At 38.4% G+C, this 17496-nt stretch overlaps 1 protein-coding gene across 12 annotated transcripts in view; it reads left to right on the top strand.

Moving 5' to 3' along the window:
- The first annotated feature begins 315 nt into the window (after positions 1–315).
- The window catches only part of rbm47 (RNA binding motif protein 47), a 37744-nt gene continuing 20563 nt past the window's right edge, over positions 316–17496 (top strand). Inside the window, exons 1-3 of one of the 12 annotated variants that reach the window (XM_083532881.1) lie at positions 316–363; positions 548–599; positions 1280–1531. The gene's annotated coding sequence lies outside the window, so the exon portion shown is untranslated. Of the gene's footprint in view, positions 364–547; positions 600–864; positions 1532–11295; positions 11539–17182; positions 17361–17496 lie in introns of those variants that run through there. The other 11 variants (XR_014531986.1, XM_083532882.1, XM_083532889.1 and 8 more) reach the window with 11 other exon arrangements.

The raw sequence follows: 17496 nt of genomic DNA, 5'->3' as shown, positions 1-17496 counted from the left end.
TGTAACATTATAATATATAACTATATATATATGTAACACTGTCTACAGGTACTTATCAATGTAATTACTTTTGGAAGTAACACTTACAATGTAAGTGTTACTTTTGGAAGACTGACTTTCACAACACACACACACACACACACACACACACACACACACACACACACACACACACACACACACACACACACACACACACACACACATTTGCTTTATGAAGGTCATGGTGAACTGGGTAAAACTGTTATTTTGAGGTTAAGATGGCTCAATATGTACTTCCTGCTTATGAAAGTCCAAGTTTGCCAGAGAAGTGTGTGTGTGTGTGTGTGTGTGTGTGCGCGCGTGTGTGTACAGGTGTGAGAGGTGAGGGAGAGAGAGAGAATAAATGAATGAAGTGATAATGCATTGACCTAAAAGCATGACCAGTGTGAATTTGCTGCTTTTCACCTAAACCTCTGTGTGTGTGTGTGTGTGTGTGTGTGTGTGTGTGTGTGTGTGTGTGTGTGTGTGTGTGTGTGTGTGGAATGCTGTTTTGGCTGTTGTCCAGGTTGAGTGAGGATAGTGTTTCCAGTGCAAGTACCTGGAAGCATTCTGGTTTGGTGAGTTTCTGAGGCAACACACACACACACACACACACACACACACACACACACACACACACACACACACACACACACACACACACACACACACACACACACAATAGGAATAAGTTGCACAGACCAACCCAACCACTGTGACATGAAACGAAACATTTCCTGGTACTGTATGTTCAGTTGTTATACACACACACACACACACACACACACACACACACACACACACACACACACACACACACACACACACACACACACACACACACACACACACACACACACACACACACACACACACACACACACACACACACACACACACATCTATACTTTAGATCTTATCTCTTTATAGTTTTTCATGTTTCGTTCTTTATTGCAAACATTCTAGAACTTTTTTGTCCCTTTTATTCCCTGACTCGTATTCCTTCATCATCTTTTTATTCCTCTTTTTTTCCTCTTAATCTGATGAGAGGAATGTGCAGATTATGGCAGTGAGAGGCAGGTACTGAGACTAGTGCTAATTACTCTCTCTCTCTCTCTCTCTCTCTCTCTCTCTCGCTCTCTCTGCCTCCACCCAGTCTCTCTCTCTCTCTCTCTCTCTCTCTCTCTCTCTCTCTCTCTCTCTCTCTCTCTCTCTCTCTATTCCTCCCTCCCTCTCTCCCTCCCTCCATTCTTGTCAGAGAGAAGTGTGAGAAGGAGCGTCAGCACAGACGGGGAAACGAAAGAGTTCTCGAGGCAGAAATCAGAACAAAAAGGAGAAGAAGGAGAAGAAGGAGAAGGTTTGTAGAAGAGAGAAAGCGTGTGTGCTGTGGTTTCTGTGCTTTGAGCTCGGGGTGTCACACGGCTAAAGGAACAGGTTGGATGATGACAGCTTCTGGATTACAACGCTGCTGAATGAGACGTCCACTTTTGACAGCTACTGAACGCTGCAGGTGCGACACACACCTTCTCTTTTACCTGATTTACACCACTCACTTAACTCTCTCTTTCTCTCTTTTTCTGTCTCTGTCTCTCTCGCTCTCTCTTTAGCCACCTGTTTTTCTTCCTCATGTTTTTTCGCTCTTTGCCGTGCAGATGGTGCTGAGGCCCTGATGACTCCTTTGACCTTATTTATTATGATAGTTACAGAATGACCCTCTCTCTCTATCTCTCTCCCTCTCTCTCTCTTGTTTTGTCTGCCTGTTTCCTTTCTTTCTCTTCCTTTCTCTCTCTCTCTCTCTCTCTCTCTCTCTCTCTCTCTCTCTCTCTCTCTCTCTCTCTCTCTCTCTCTCTCTCACACTTAGTCTTTCTGTTTCTCTCTTTCTTTCTTTTTTTGTATATCTCTTCTCTATCTTTCTTTTTGTCTGTCTGTCTGTCTGTCTGTCTGTCTGTCTGTCTGTCTGTCTGTCTGTCTGTTTGTCTGTCTTCTGTCTGTCTGTATGTCTCTCTCTCTCTCTCTCTCTCTCTCTCTCTCTCTCTCTCTCTCTCTCTCTCTCTCTCTCTCACTTACAGTCTTTCTGTTCCTCTCTCTCACTGTATTTCTTTCTGTCTCCCTTTCTTCTTTTTGGTCTCTCTGTCAGTTTTAAAGTCGGAGTCTTTCAATGTTGCGAAAAAAAATACTCGGTTGGAAGTTTGTGTGTGTGTGTGTGTGTGTGTGTGTGTGTGTGTGTGTGTGTGTGTGTGTGTGTGTGTGTGTGTGTGTTTGTGTGTGTTGTGTAACTGCACTCAGGGGGTGTGCTGTAATTTAATGTGTGTGAAAGAGTTGGGTTTCACACACTCAGATGGCTCAATCGAACACACACACACACACACACACACACACACACACACACACACACACACACACACACACACACACACACACACACACAAATCCCAACAGAACCCAGAGATGGAACGAGTGATGATCAGAGGATCAGTGTGACCTTGGACTGTTCTTTTCTTCCCCTGTGTGTGTGTGTATGTGTGTGTGTGGGTGCTTCTGTGTGTGTGTGTGTGTGTATATATACAGTATACACACAAACACAGAACACAGCTTAGACAAAAAGTTTATTTACTGTAGCGTTGCTTCCTGCTATTAGTGTCGTTCATTTGTTTGTTTGTTTGTGCCGATATAAAAAGAGTTGAAAAGGTTGAAAAGGCATGCAACTTGTCCGGTCGTTAGTGTTGCCATAGCGACAGCACATGTGACCTATGTCTTGATTTGGGAAGGAGTCTCCAGTGTCAGTGTTTTGTAAGCCAATGATTTAAGTTTCAGTCCCGCATTGCGCGTGCGCGCGCGTGTGTGTGTGTGTGTGTGTGAGAGAAAAAGAACGAGACAGTATATTTGATTAAGTTCTTGCTGTTGGGTTCAGGTCAGAGGTTCTAGCCTAGAGGCAGCATCCCGTTGTTTTGCATCGTGGGGGTTGTAGTTTTAGAAAACTTATGGAAAGGGAATGCGAAGTGTGTTTTGGATGGCTCTATCTGAGGGGGGAGTGTGTGTGTGTGTGTGTGTGTGTATGTGTGTGATCAGGTGACTGTAGGAGTCAGTGTTTTTAGTGCAAATAATGCATTGTTAAAATGTGCACGGATGTTTGTTTCATAACAATTCGAGGGAACAGGGTGTGTGTGTGTGTGTGTGTGTGTGTGTGTGTGTGTGTGTGTGTGAGAGAGAGAGAGAGAGAGAGAGAGAGAGAGAGAGAGAGAGAGAGAGAGAGAGACAGAGTAAGAGAGAGGTGACTGTGGGAGTGTGATCTAATTGGCTGAGACCAAACCAGTTTCTACTGTCTGTGTGTTGATGCTTATCAGTTTTCAGAAGTCAGCACTTTCAGGTGTTTGTTGGGGGGTTTGTGTATTGAAGACTGGTGCAAAACTCAACAATAACTCAACAAGCACACACACACACACACACACACACACACACACACACACACACACACACACACACACACACATCCACACACATCCACACATGTGCACGTGCAACAGAAAGGGACTGAGAAACCCTGAGGTCACTTTTCCGTCTTAGGACTTTTTAGTCATATGATTGGTCATGTGATCTTCCCCAGCATGACTTTAACCCTGACAGACATCTGGATGCTGTATGTGTGCGTGTGTGTGTGTGTGTGTGTGTGTGTGTGTGTGTGTGTGTGTGTGTATGCATGTGTGCTTGTGTGAGATACAGCAAGATAGAAACAGGATCTCTCCCCTTTCCCTTCTGCTTTTCTTCCCATCACCATCTTTCTCACACACACACACACACACACACACACACACACACACACACACACACACACACACACACACACACACACACACACACAACATACCTGTCCCTTCTCTTCACAATGAATGCTTTCTTCCTCTGGACTGGAAAGAGAGAGGTGTGTGTATCCGTGTGTGTGTGTGTGTGTGTGTGTGTGTGTGTGTGTGTGTGTGTGTGTGTGTGTGTGTGTGTGTGCGTGTGTGTAAAGTAGACCCATCCTTCTTATACTTTGGTGGTGAGTTATTGGGGGAGGAGCTGATTATGGTATAATTTTGGACATGGACACACACACACACACACACACACACACACACACTTCTCCTTTTGTGTCATTAATCTTACTTCTCTGTTTATTAGACATTATACTGTTTAAATCACTGATTTGTTCTTTAGATCTATAGTTTGTTACATGCACTTGTCTCCCCGTATGTGTCCTACACACTTCTACTCAGTTTTTGGCCTTTTTTTATTACTTTACAATTTTTATGTTGCCCAGAGACTCTACACACTTCATGTTCCCTCAGTTACTCCTCCTAGATTGTGACAATCTTGTAACTTAAAATAAACTTAAAAGTGTGTGAGAAGTAACTAACTATCTATCTATCTATCTATCTATCTATCTATCTATCTATCTATCTATCTATCTATCTATCTATCTATCTATCTATCTATCTATCTATCTATCTATCTATCTATCTATCTTTATTACAAAATAAATGTATATTCCTTGACTTTCAGAGTATAAGTAGTGTAACTTTGCTCTCCGAGCTCGTTGGCCAAGTCCACAATATTCCAAAAACAAGGAACAAACACTGATCAAGTTTGCTTTTCTTCTTTACATGATCGTCATGTTCCATCCACAGTATATTTATTTCTTTGTGTGAAATTCAGCCACAAGAGTGTGAGTAAAGTCAGGTACTGATGTGGGTGAGGTGAGGAGGCCTGGGGTGCAGTCAGCATTAAAAAAATCTGTTCAGTAATGCTGAGGTCAGAGCTCTATAGCAAGAGATTTTCCACTCCAACCCATATAAGGCATATCTTCATGGAGCTGGTTTTGTGCACAGGGGCATTGCCATGCTGGAACAGGTTTGGATCTCTGAGTTCAAGTAAAGGGAAAATGTCATGCTAACATCTAAAGACATCCTGTACCAACAAATATACTCTTTATCCATAAATAGAAATATTGCCAAATAGAATAGAGATAATTTCAGGTTTAACATAAGTGAACTATTAATAATTTAATATTAATCATGTAATATTAATACTCATATTTGTTTTAATTAACGGTGTAATAAAGAGAAATATTAGGTCAATGTTGTTTGTATAATGATTTTAGCAATAGACATTTTTTCAATGCAGCGTTAAATGGAGAAATAATTGCATATATACATTTTTGTTTAATAAATTACTCCCTAAATTTAGATAGGGAAGTGGTAGATCAGTGGTTCAAACTTTGGATCACTGATCAGAAGGTCGGGAGGTTCATGCCCAAGCACTGCCAAGCTACCACTGTTGGGCCCTTGAGCAAGGCCCTTAACCGTCTGTGCTACAGGGTGCTGTATCATGGCTGCCCCTGTTCTCTGACCCCAGCTTCCTTTCAGGCTGAGAGATACGAGGAAAGAGTTTTGAGTAAACAGCTGATATGCCTGTATGTTTATAATGTTGAACTCACACCTTTTCAGGCAATGAGAATCAGAGGTGGCAAAAGTACACACATTCTTCACTCAAGTAGAAGTAAAGATACTCATGTTTTAAAATACTCTAGTAGAAGTTGAAGCACTGACTCTCCTTTTTTACTCAAGTTAAAGTAAAGAAGTATGGGCTCTGACATGTAATTAAGTAAAAAGTAGCCATTAGTACTTCGTTTTATAGTACTACCTGTTTTATTGTCACGCTGGTAACTGGACCTCACATGAATGTATCCAGGTTGAACAACCACCATATAGAACACAAGCAGAGAGAAGATGATGATGATCAGGTGATCGTCACTTCTTGTTGTCTTCTGCCTTGCTCATTGTTAGTTTTGTAAACTAGCCCACATCTGGGGTGCGTGTTTAAAACTAAAGTAACAAGCCTGGTTTGAAAACGTAAGAAGTAGAAAGTACAGATATTTCTGTAAAAAATGTAATGAGTGAAAGTAAAAAATTGTCCAAAAAATAAATAGTAAAGTAAAATACTGATACCAGAAAAACTACCTAAGTACAGTAACAAAATATTTGTAGTTCATTACTTCCCACCTCTGATCAGAATGTAGTATTTAGACAAATCATGGTGTGTGTGTGTATATATATATATATATATATATATATATATATATATATATATATATATATATATATATATATATATATATATATATATAAATAACTGATTTGTGTAGGGAAGGACTGTAGTAGATTCAGGCAGCAAGCAGATGATGAGAGTTGCAGATTGCTCACCACAACTGTGCAAACGGCATCATGGGTAAGATTAGCGGCAACATTTGCAAACCACTGCATCCATCTGTTCAAGGGAACATTTACATGTCCAGCATTTCATCTGTTTCACTCAAACTGCAGAGTGTTCAAGTAGCAAAGTCTGAATCAGTTATAATTTTAATAATAATAATAACAGTAATAATAATAATAGTCATTCACACACAAGAAAGTGTCCTTTCTTTCTTTCTTTCTTTCTTTCTTTCTTTCTTTCTTTCTTTCTTTCTTTCTTTCTTTCTTTCTTTCTTTCTTTCTTTCTTTCTTTCTTTTTGTCTGTCTGTCTGCCTGTCACATGTTATTTTCTCCCGCTCCCACCCCCAATATTGAAGTTTTGTCCCGCTCCTGCCCGCAAAAGTCCGCAGGTAAAGTAGTTTAATTTTCAGTGCACTGGCTACTTCTTCCTGCTACTCGTTTTTTTTTTGTTTTGTTTTTTAAGTTTCACTTGCTTCCTTTTTGAATATTAATAAAAAAAAAGAAACAAAAAAAAAGCAAACATTTTTATTTGAGTTTGATTTTTTGTGTAAATGATGAACATGGACATAAATATGGATCTTTTCAGAACATAGAACATCAACTGAAACAATATGTTTTAAAAAACAGGCCAAGGTTTTGTTGTGTTGTTTGTCCTTTCTTCAATAATCAAGTAATATCTGTAGCACTCAGCGATTTTCCTCCTCACTTCAGACATGTTGCGTCAGTGTGCTCTAGTAGTCTACAGCATGAACCACGCGAACTCTCGCTAGTTCTGCTACCAGTTTATTCGTTTCTGTGAAATATTTTCTTTTCCTTTCTTTTTTGTTTATTCCCCCTCAACCCACACAACTCACACTAATGCACTTCTTTCTTTCTTTCTTTCTTTCTTTCTTTCTTTCTTTCTTTCTTTCTTTCTTTCTTTCTTTCTTTCTTTCTTTCTTTCTTTCTTTCTTTCTTTCTTTCTTTCTTTCTTAATTTGTCTCCTAATTTCATTGTACCCTGTTTGATTTGCTAGACTTTGACATGGCTATGGCTTTGTCAGTCACAATCACAGTAGCACACTAAATCAGGAAAAGAACCAGAAAATGTGATTCTCTTCTTCATGTGATCCTTAGGGAAATTCCCATGTTGCTACTTCCTGTTTTGTTCTGTACTTGTTTCACTTTGTTTGTTTTTGAGTAATTTTGTGCTTATATATATATATATCACAATGAATTCAAACTGATTATTTCACAATAAATGCAACATTATATAGAAAAGCCAAAATACACAGCAAAAGTGTATAAATGCACAATTAGGGATACAAACACATTTAAAATACACATACACAAACTCAGACAAAAATCATCAGATGACCTTGACTCAATAGGTTATGCTGTGACAGAAACATACATCCTGACTTGCTATAAGCAAGTGACACGTGTATTTGTGTCTGTGTGTGTGTTTTAAATAGTATATTTTGCAGCAGACATTTAAAGCTGGAGTTCAACCTGATTTTCCAGTTTGATGCCTTAAATAATGCAGCACCTGACAAAACCTCAAGTGTCTGACACACACACACACACACACACACACACACACACACACACACACACACACACACACACACTATCCTACATCCTACTCTATGGTTCATATTTCTCTGATCTTCCACCCACGCTGTTTATTCATTAATTCTGTAGGCGAGCCTGTGTGCTGTAATAAGTGATATCTTGAAATATTTATGCCGGTAATGTGGTGCTATTTCATTACAAATAATCAGGTCACACAAAGGGATTTTTCCGGGGTGTGGCTCGTTCCCTTTAAATATGAATTATACAGTTTAAAGAAAATGGAAATGAAGAGATAAGTGTAGGTTTTTTTCTAATACCCGAATATATGAATGATACGATACATCAAAGATACAAATAAAGCAGCTACCGTTGTGAAACGATTGACCCCTATTATGATGTATTTTGATTCAACACAATGCAATTGTGCATGCTTTTGAACATTCCACTTTCAGTTCCTATTTGTTATTAGAATAACTTCCACTCTTCTGGGAAGATGTTCCACTAGATTTTGTGGAGATTTGTCAGGTACTGGTTGAGAGGAGGAAGGCTGGGGTGCAGTCAGTGTTCACATTCATCCTAAAGATGATCAGTTGGGATGAGGTCAGAGCTCTACAGCAGGTGACTCAAGAACCACTCCAACCCATGTAAAGAATATATCTTATTTGTCAGTTGTGTGTCTCCAACTTTGTTGTAACAGTTTGAGGAAGAACCTGATATGGCTGGTAAAGTCAGGTCTCAATTTATAGTGTGTGTGTGTGTGTGTGTGTGTGTGTGTGTGTGTGTGTGTGTGTGTGTGTGTGTGTGCGTGTGTATTCGAATGCAACGATTTTAAACCACTAATGAATATATGTCTTTTGAAAGAAGACTTTGCTCCTCATCAAGGCTTGTTTACACGTTAGTCGTGCTAACCTGGTTTTATGGCTTACCCATAATACTCGTGGTGGGGGTTTATGATGTTGCCATAGCAATCCAATCAATTTAACCCCCAGGATTTTCTCCATTTCAAGGTTCAGCTTGAGAGGTAGATGTTGTAATTTGGTTTGTGTGTGTGTGTGTGTGTGCATGTGCACACTGTCTCGTTGATTTCTGACCGGACATTTGGGGTCAACAAGATCAGCCGATGACCTGGAACAGGAACTCAATATGACCTCTATAATTTCCTGTTAGTGTGTCCTTTATATTAGCACTTTGCTTTTCTCTACACTTTTTTTTTTTTCTCGACACACACATACACACACAGACACACATGAAATAAGTCACTGTTTAGGTAAAAGTTGAATGTGTAACCGAGTATGACCATCATCATATGACTTGAGTGACTCAGCAGTTAAATACACGAAAGCTGATGATCAGAACTCGCTATATTTTTTCTATTCATTATCAGTTTATCACTTCATATAGACCTGATTTATTACAAATGCACACGTTTTATCCCTAGATCACATTGTTCAGGTCAAGTTCCTGGGCTGATTTTTCCATCTTGAACCCTGTCAAAATGTACTGTTTGAGTTTCAGCTTCCACGAAATCAGGAAATATATATCTACAACAGGTTTCCCTTCTGTATCGGAGTCACAGGAGCCATCTTGAGGTCGATCATTTACCCTAAAAATGCCACGTCCCATAGAATTTTATTAATCTCACAACTTGGATCAACAGGTTGTACCTTTTATCTGTTTATAGTTACAGATAATGTTGTAAAATAGCCACAAAAAAGAAGTTTGTTCCCCTTATCGCTTACTTTATAGCAGCTATAAACATTCCCTTGTCAGCTTTTTTTTTAAACAAACACACACTTTTTTGTCCGCATCTGTTTAGTATAACATATTAGGACAACCGTGTTGAAACCTCACAGATAGATATGAAATAGATATGAAAATAGATATCAGGCCATTGACCAATCAGATTTCAGCATTTAATTCAGGACGATTAAAGCATGAAGAGGAGAAGTTTTGCAATCCTTCTCAGGAGGAGATGAAGGTGCAGTAAATAAAATAATTGTGTGTTACAGGGTGTGTAAGAGTGTGTGAGAGATCGCACTGTTATTGAGGAAACGGTGCTAATATTAGAATATGCCTTCTGGCTATATTACTGTATTACTCTCATTTCATGGATAATAAATAGTACTGTGTGTAAACATCGTGACTAAGGCACGTGTGAATTTGTATTAGAAGCCTGAGGAACTAGGAGTGTTTAGATGGAACATACACTGTATGGGCAAAAGTATTGGGACACACAAATTTTTAAGCCAGTTGTGGAAGCATACAGTTGTATAAAAAGTCTCTGGATGCAGAAGTATAAAATTTTCCCTTCACTTGATGTAGAAGACCCAAACCTGCTCCTGCATGACAATATTTATAATTATAAATGAAAGTAACCGATAATTTGTGACCAATATTTGATATGTAGATCGATTTCTCCTCACTAAACTGTTTCTCAAGCGCGTTCTCTCAGCGACGCTGCGGCTACATGGATATGACGTATCACAACACAATGGAGACCGAGGCGTGTGCGAGTCACATAGAATACAGATTAACATGGCAGAGGTAGCGCTGCATTTTCCTGAAGACAGAACAGGAAAAGCACGTCTGGTTAAATTTGATAAGTTTTTTTTGCACTACAACGGCCTGGTTGTGAAAAGGCAATGTGTTAGAAATCAAAAGGCACCCAAGTAAATGTATGATTTTCTGTCTGTCTGAACCAAAGAAATAAAAGTATATGTACATTTTGAATTGCAGAGCATCATATTTGTTCCTTTGCATCATATTGCATTGATTCGCCTTTTGTTGAATCAAACTGAAATCAGATCGTAATGGGAGAATCATAGCGCATCGCTGCTTCATATGTATCTTTAATGTATCATATCGTTGGCTATGCATCGAGATGTGAAGATCTTGATTGGCATGCTAAAGAGCTCTGACTTCAACCCTGTTGAAAATGATGACATGGAACGCTGACTGCACCCCAGCCCTCCTCATGCTCACCTACATCAGCACCTGACTTTACATACACTTTTGTTGCTAAATGAGCACAAAGAAATAAATCTAGTGGAACATCTTCCCTGAAGAGTGGAGATTATTAAAACAGTGGATGAGAATTAAATGTGGAATAAGATGTTCCAGAAGCATTTACATGTAAATTCAGAATCTCAACACTGGCTGAATATATGTATATATACATACAGATTATGTGGAGCATCTCTGTTTATTAGAACTTTCACTCCAATCTCGCTGTCTCTCTCTCTCTCTCTCTTGCTCTCTCTCTCACTCTTACACACACAGACTCTCTCTCTCTCCTGCTTGCTTGTGCTCCTGCTTTATCTCTCCTGTCACACCCAAGAACTTTGCTCTCTCTCGAAATCCTGGAAGTAGAGAGCACTTGGTAGGAGGGGGCACCTTTTTATTTGCCCCACCCCGCAAAGCAAGCATTGAGCAAACACTTCACCACCTCCTACACACAAGCACACACACACGCACACACACACACACACACACACACACACACACACACACACACACACACACACACAAACACACACTTCACTGGCCGTACCAGTACCCGTGTGCGTGTAAAGAGAGAGGGAGTGTGAGATAGAGAGAGTGAATATTCAGGTGAGGAGCACAAGAGAGTGTGTTTGTGTGTGAGCTGGCCCCACACAAACACACACACACAAACACACACAGCACTAGTGGACACACAGGTGCACCTGAGGAGACAGGTACAGTGTTGCAATTCTTTTTCTAGTGATGTGTGTCTAATTGGTTTCCATGGAAGGATGCATTTGAGACAACTTCTGGCATTTTTCTTCAGGCAATGTGTTAGAGTGAGTTTGTGAGTGTGTGTGTGTGTGTGTGTGTGTGTGTGTTTGTGTGTGTGTGTATGAGCTCTGGTATTGTAACTAAACTGATGTGTTTGTCGCCGTGGTTAACCTTCATGAACACATAAATTGGTGGTGCTTAAAGTGTTATGGTGGAGAATCGGTATGTTTGAGTGTGTGTATATACATATGTATGTATGTATGTATGTATGTATGTATGTATGTATGTATGTATGTATGTATGTATGTGAGATTTCCTGCCATCTTGGTCTTTGGACTCTACAGCTTTTGCCTTCTGTGTTTGCTGATAGGGTGGGCCCAGATTGTGTGTGTATGCGTTATCAGTGAGACTGCCAGGGTATTATTCTTTTTCTTGGACAGAAACCTCTTTTTGTAGCTTTTTATATATATATATATATATATATATATATATATATATATATATATATATATATATATATATATATATATTTACATTTACACATATTTCTTTTCTAGTTTAATAATACGGGATCGGAAACCTTTACACTAGTCATTGCTTAATGACATAAAATAGAATAAAAAGATTTTGAGAATAAAAAAAAAAAAGGAGGAATAAAATAGAATGTACCAGATAATTTAACCTAAATATAGTGTCAGTGTAAATCAAATAAAGAATTAAAAGGAAAATAGAATTAAAATAATAAAAATAGACACACAATAACTATTTTTACACTATAATTGTTACACTGCATGTATTTATTATAGAAATCCTACAGACTTTTCAAAGTTGCAGTTTTACCACCAACAAAACATCTGACACTGGAGCTTTCTTCCAGAAGTGCTACAAGAAACGTCATCATATAATAATGTTTGCATTTTTTCCATTATTTAATCCATTTATGTGAAGCAGCAGTTATTTCTATAGAAACAATAACATATTATAACCACCATGTCCATGCAGTATGTATCTTATTGAATTACAGCTATGGCTTTTAGAGCTGCTGTGATAGAAAAGTGATCCACATCTTCATTGACCAATCACATTTTAGAATTTACTGTGATGTAACAAAAAAACCCCAATCACAAACACAATCTTTTCATTGGTTGATAACTATTTCGAAATTATAGTACTAAAATTGTATGTATATTTAAGGCTTTCGGCAGAAACTCTTTCCTAGAGCAACTTATATTTTTGTCTCTCTCACACAACTGAGCAGCTATGGGTTTTAGGGCTTTGCCCAGGAGTGAAAGCTTGTTGAGGCTGCGATTTAAACTCATGACCTTCAGAGTCAAAGTCCAATGCCTTAAGTTACCACCTTCCACAGTTACATTTAATTCAATACACTTTTATTTGTAAAAGTAGCCTTTTTCACAAAGCACCTTTGCGGAAATAAATAGATAGATTATATACTCTCTCTATATAATCTCAAATCTTGCAACGGTGGTAAGGAAAAATCTCCAGAGACTACACAAGGAGGAAAACCTTAATAGATGAGGATGGGTTCTCTTTTGAATCTGTTTTCTAAATGACATCCGAACACAAGAAATGGTTTGAATAAAATGTTGTAAAGCTTTGTTGCCAAAAGTATTTAGAAATGTGCTGTTAATTTGAAGCCAGATTAAGTAGGATTCCCTGTGCTTGGGCAATTTTTCGATCAACTTGTAGAAAAAATAAAATAAAAGCCTTGATAGTCTGATAGCTGCGATTTTATAAATTTGATGATTCCAGTGAAACAAAGGCAGGGATTAAATCATGATTTGCACTCGAAACTCTGCCAGCTTCGCACTTAAGTCAAGACACGTAATCTCCCAGAGAAGGCTAAACAGTACACCTAGCGACCAGATGAAGCTGTGGTTTTAGAAAGGGAAGTGAATGCTGCCAGAATAAACAAAAACAAGATATAAAATTCCACTGTGTTAAAGAATCATAAAGGTAAAATATTACAGATATTAAATGCTAAAGGAGTTTTAGTTGTATGAATATCACTGGGAAATATTTGTAAAAATCTAAACAAAACATTGGGATCGCTTTGTCAACACTTCGATTAAAACAAAAAGGATACCTGACTTTTCCAGCCATATGTGGTTCTTCCTCAAACTGTTACCACAATGATGATACACAGGATGATTTTGAATGCTGGAGCATTTTATTTTCCCTTTACGTGAACTAGGAGACCCAAACCTGTTCCAGCATCAAAATGCTTCTCTGCACAAAGCCAGCTCCATGAAGATATGCTTTACATTGGTTAGAGTGGATCTCCTGCTATAGAGCTGGACTTCAGCTCTGACTTCAACCCTACTGAACACCTTTGGGAATTGAACTTTGACTGCACCTCAGATCTCCTCGCCTCACCTACATCAGTATCTGACTTTACTAACACCATTGTAGCTGAATTAATCCAAACTCTAACGGAACGTCTTCCCAGAAGAGTGGAGGACACTATTGCATTAAATAGAGACTAAATATGGAATTGGATGTTCAAAAAACTACATACCAATCTTATGGTCAGGTGTCCAAAAACTGTTTGTCCATGTAGTGTATGTTAGATATATCTTTAGATTTATATTAATTGGGTTGATTTTATATTTGTTTATAGAAGGAGTCTCCAGTGTCAGTGGCTCTTAAAAGCCTTACACAAAAACAGAGAAACTTGTAAAGACAACAGGAAGTACCTTGTGGTGTTGAGGAATAAACCAATAGGTGATGTGCAGTTCCTAGAAACTATATATAGTTATCAGGGTATGAAGGGTAACTCTCATTCCACTTTTTATTCCTTTAATGAAAAGCAGTCCTCAGTAGAGAAGTTCAACCTTTGGAACCTTTTGCACAAGGAACATTTTATAGGAGTTTCGAGGTCAGGAGCAGCAACTGGTGACTTGATCCTGTCATTAAAATTACTCTAGTTTAAGAAACTCCTATTAATCTAGAAACGATTCATGTTAAAAGGTGCGTTGCTTTCGCTCTGATGCAAAAATGGTGAAGTCGTCTGGGTTCTTTTTTTTTTTTTTTTTTTTTTTTTTAGCCAATCAGGTTGCTCCTCTCAGCTTGGCCAAGCCTGAGGAATGTGTTGCAGGTATGTACTGTGAAGACAGGTGTGTGTGTGTGTGTGTGTGTGTGTGTGTGTGTGTGTGTGTGTGTGTGTGTGTGTGTGTGTGTGTGTGGGTGGGTGTGCGTGGGTGTATACTTTTCACTTAGCCATAATATACTTTTCACAAGGCCATATTTATATAAAAAGTTTATTTCCTCCTGATTCTTTCCTCCACAGGTTTCACCTGCTGCTGTTTCATGTGTTTGATCAGTTTGTTGTGATAAGTATAACAACTTTTACTGGAATGTTGATAGCACTTTGATCAAGTTGATAGCAAAAATCAAGTGAAAATTTTAAACGCATTTTAATGCATTTAGTCCTGCAATTTGCATATCCCTTGTCAGCTTAGTTCACTACAGTGTGATTTCCTCACATGATGGAGAAAACAACGAGGCCAATTGATAAGTGATCTGCACCTTCATTGATCAATCACAGAATTGAATGTAGTAGTGCTGTGAAGTAATAAAATACCCACAATTAATGAAACACTCATTGTTTCATTTGTTGGTAAATATTTAAAATAATAGTACTGAAAGTAATTGTCAATTAAATTAAATTCACTTTCATATGTAATATAATTTCTATTTTATTTTAAACAAAGCAGTTTCATGGAAATTAATACAGAAATTTGTCTTGAATGAGGCAACAGTGCTAAGGAGAAATTCCCAGGTACTTCAGTAGGACTAAACCTTGTTAGATGAGCATGGTTTCTCCTTTAAGTCTGGTGTCTAATTGCCATCCGAACATGAGAAATTGTTTGCATTAAATGCTGTAGAACTTTGCTTGGGCAATTTTCGATAACCTAGTGCCAAAATAAAAAGCCCAGCACTGATGGCTGTGATTTTTTGGACATGGATTAAACCATCATTTGCATTTGATTGTCAGGCAATAGGATACCTGTGTAAAATAGATTCAATTTAAAATCCGAATGTTTTTTATCCCTACGTTCAAATGTTCCAATAAACTTTACTGGTAATACAGACTTGACTAAACAGAGAGTGAAAATGCTGTGCAATGATGCTAAAACTTTCTTTATAAATGAAATCACCATCAACAACAACTCAAGTATGAATCTTTAAAATACTTACATGCTTCTCAGACGTTTCTCCAAAAAAATTCTCTAAATCTATCAATTGAGTGTTTCAATAGAAGGGATGGGGCACATGGAAAATCCTTTGTATGACACTTTCTTACTTTGAAATTGGAACCTAGCTACAGTGGCTAACTCCTAGTGCCTTAGGGTTCAGTATTCAAGTAATGCAACATTTTTTTTTTTTGATTGGTTTATGCTTTATTAACATCCCATTCTACATTTAGTCTCCATTTGCTGTTAGAATAACCTCCACTCTTCTGGTAAGATTACATCCATTACATTTTGGAGTGTTCTTGTGGAGATTTGGGTAAGTGAAGTCAGGTACTGATGTAGGTGAGGTAGTGTAGTTCCAAATAATCCCAAAAGTATTCAGTAGGGTTGAGTGTTAAAATAATTGAATTACTGGGATTAAGTGAAATTACCACCTCTACACTAGCAAACTACTTAACTAGCTAATTAGTACTGAAGTTACTAATCCATTGGATTATTTGTACATTTTCATCCAACTCCACATTCCTGTCCTTGAGTGGTACATATTAAAACTTGAAAGCCGTTCTGTTTAAATTCTTAGCCCCCAACCTACTTCAGCTCCAGAAGTTGACTAAAGGTTAACAGGAGCGAAATAAACAATAACCACTTTCTCAAGCTTTCCACTTCAGTCACACATTATCTCCCATGTTGATTAACTACAGCATGACTTTGGCTAAAGAGTCAACACATACACAACGTTCCTCGAGTTAGGTGAGAATATGCACGATATGAACAAACGTATTGGGACACCAGACTTTTCCAGCCAAATGTGTGTTTTCCTCAAACTTTTACTACAAAGTTGAAGGCACACAATTTTATAGGATGTCTCTGGATGTAAATCTTTTCTTCATTAGAACTAGGAGACTCAGACTAGTTCCAGCATGACAATGTCCCTCATTGAAACCAGCTCCCTGAAGATATGGTTTCAGTGGGTTTGAGTGGATCTTGAGTGGCCTGTTATAGAGCTCTGACCTCAACCTTATTTAACATCTTTGGAATAAACTGCACCCAGAATTACCTCACCTACATTAGTACCTGACTTTACCTACTATTTCTAATTATGTCTAATAGAACCACATTCCCCTAGTGAATTGTTTTTCCCTGTAGGCAATAACCACAATAAAACATTTTTACTTTCTGTATCATGAAAAAAATAATCACTTAATAATAATTACTGTATCAGCTTCCTCATTGGTCCTTAGTAGTATTTCAATAACAATAGTAGTATTTGTAGTATTTGTGGCAGTGTTTGCTTGAAAAGGGGAGCAGCCGCCACCCTGAGCTACCTGCATGGTTACGCCTCTAACCGTTTAACCGTTCCCAAGTCATACGTCTACAAAGACGTCAGCAGTCCCTCTCTAAGTCTCTCTATAAACAATAGCTCACGATGATGCGGTAACGTAACACCGGTTCTCCTTGTCAAAATTGCGGCCTGCTACAGGAATGGCAAGTAACCAGGACGTGTCAATGAAGCTGGAGTCGTGAGGAAATCATCTGCCACAAATCACGCGTCTCATATGGACGTCTAGGTTAGTTATATGACGCTGTAAAAAAGACAGAGTCCGACTTAATAAGTCGAGCAATAACTCGGGTTTGAATGTTAACTTGATCGTTCTGGGGTCAAAGTTGTGGACGAGGTTTAATCTTTATAACCCTAGTTAGTTC

This window comes from Silurus aristotelis (assembly GCF_946808225.1).
Source record: "Silurus aristotelis genome assembly, chromosome: 27".
In the NCBI taxonomy this organism is placed as follows: domain Eukaryota; kingdom Metazoa; phylum Chordata; class Actinopteri; order Siluriformes; family Siluridae; genus Silurus; species Silurus aristotelis.
The sequence above is the reverse complement of the archived record's forward strand: the minus strand, read 5'-3'. Positions and strand labels throughout refer to the sequence as shown.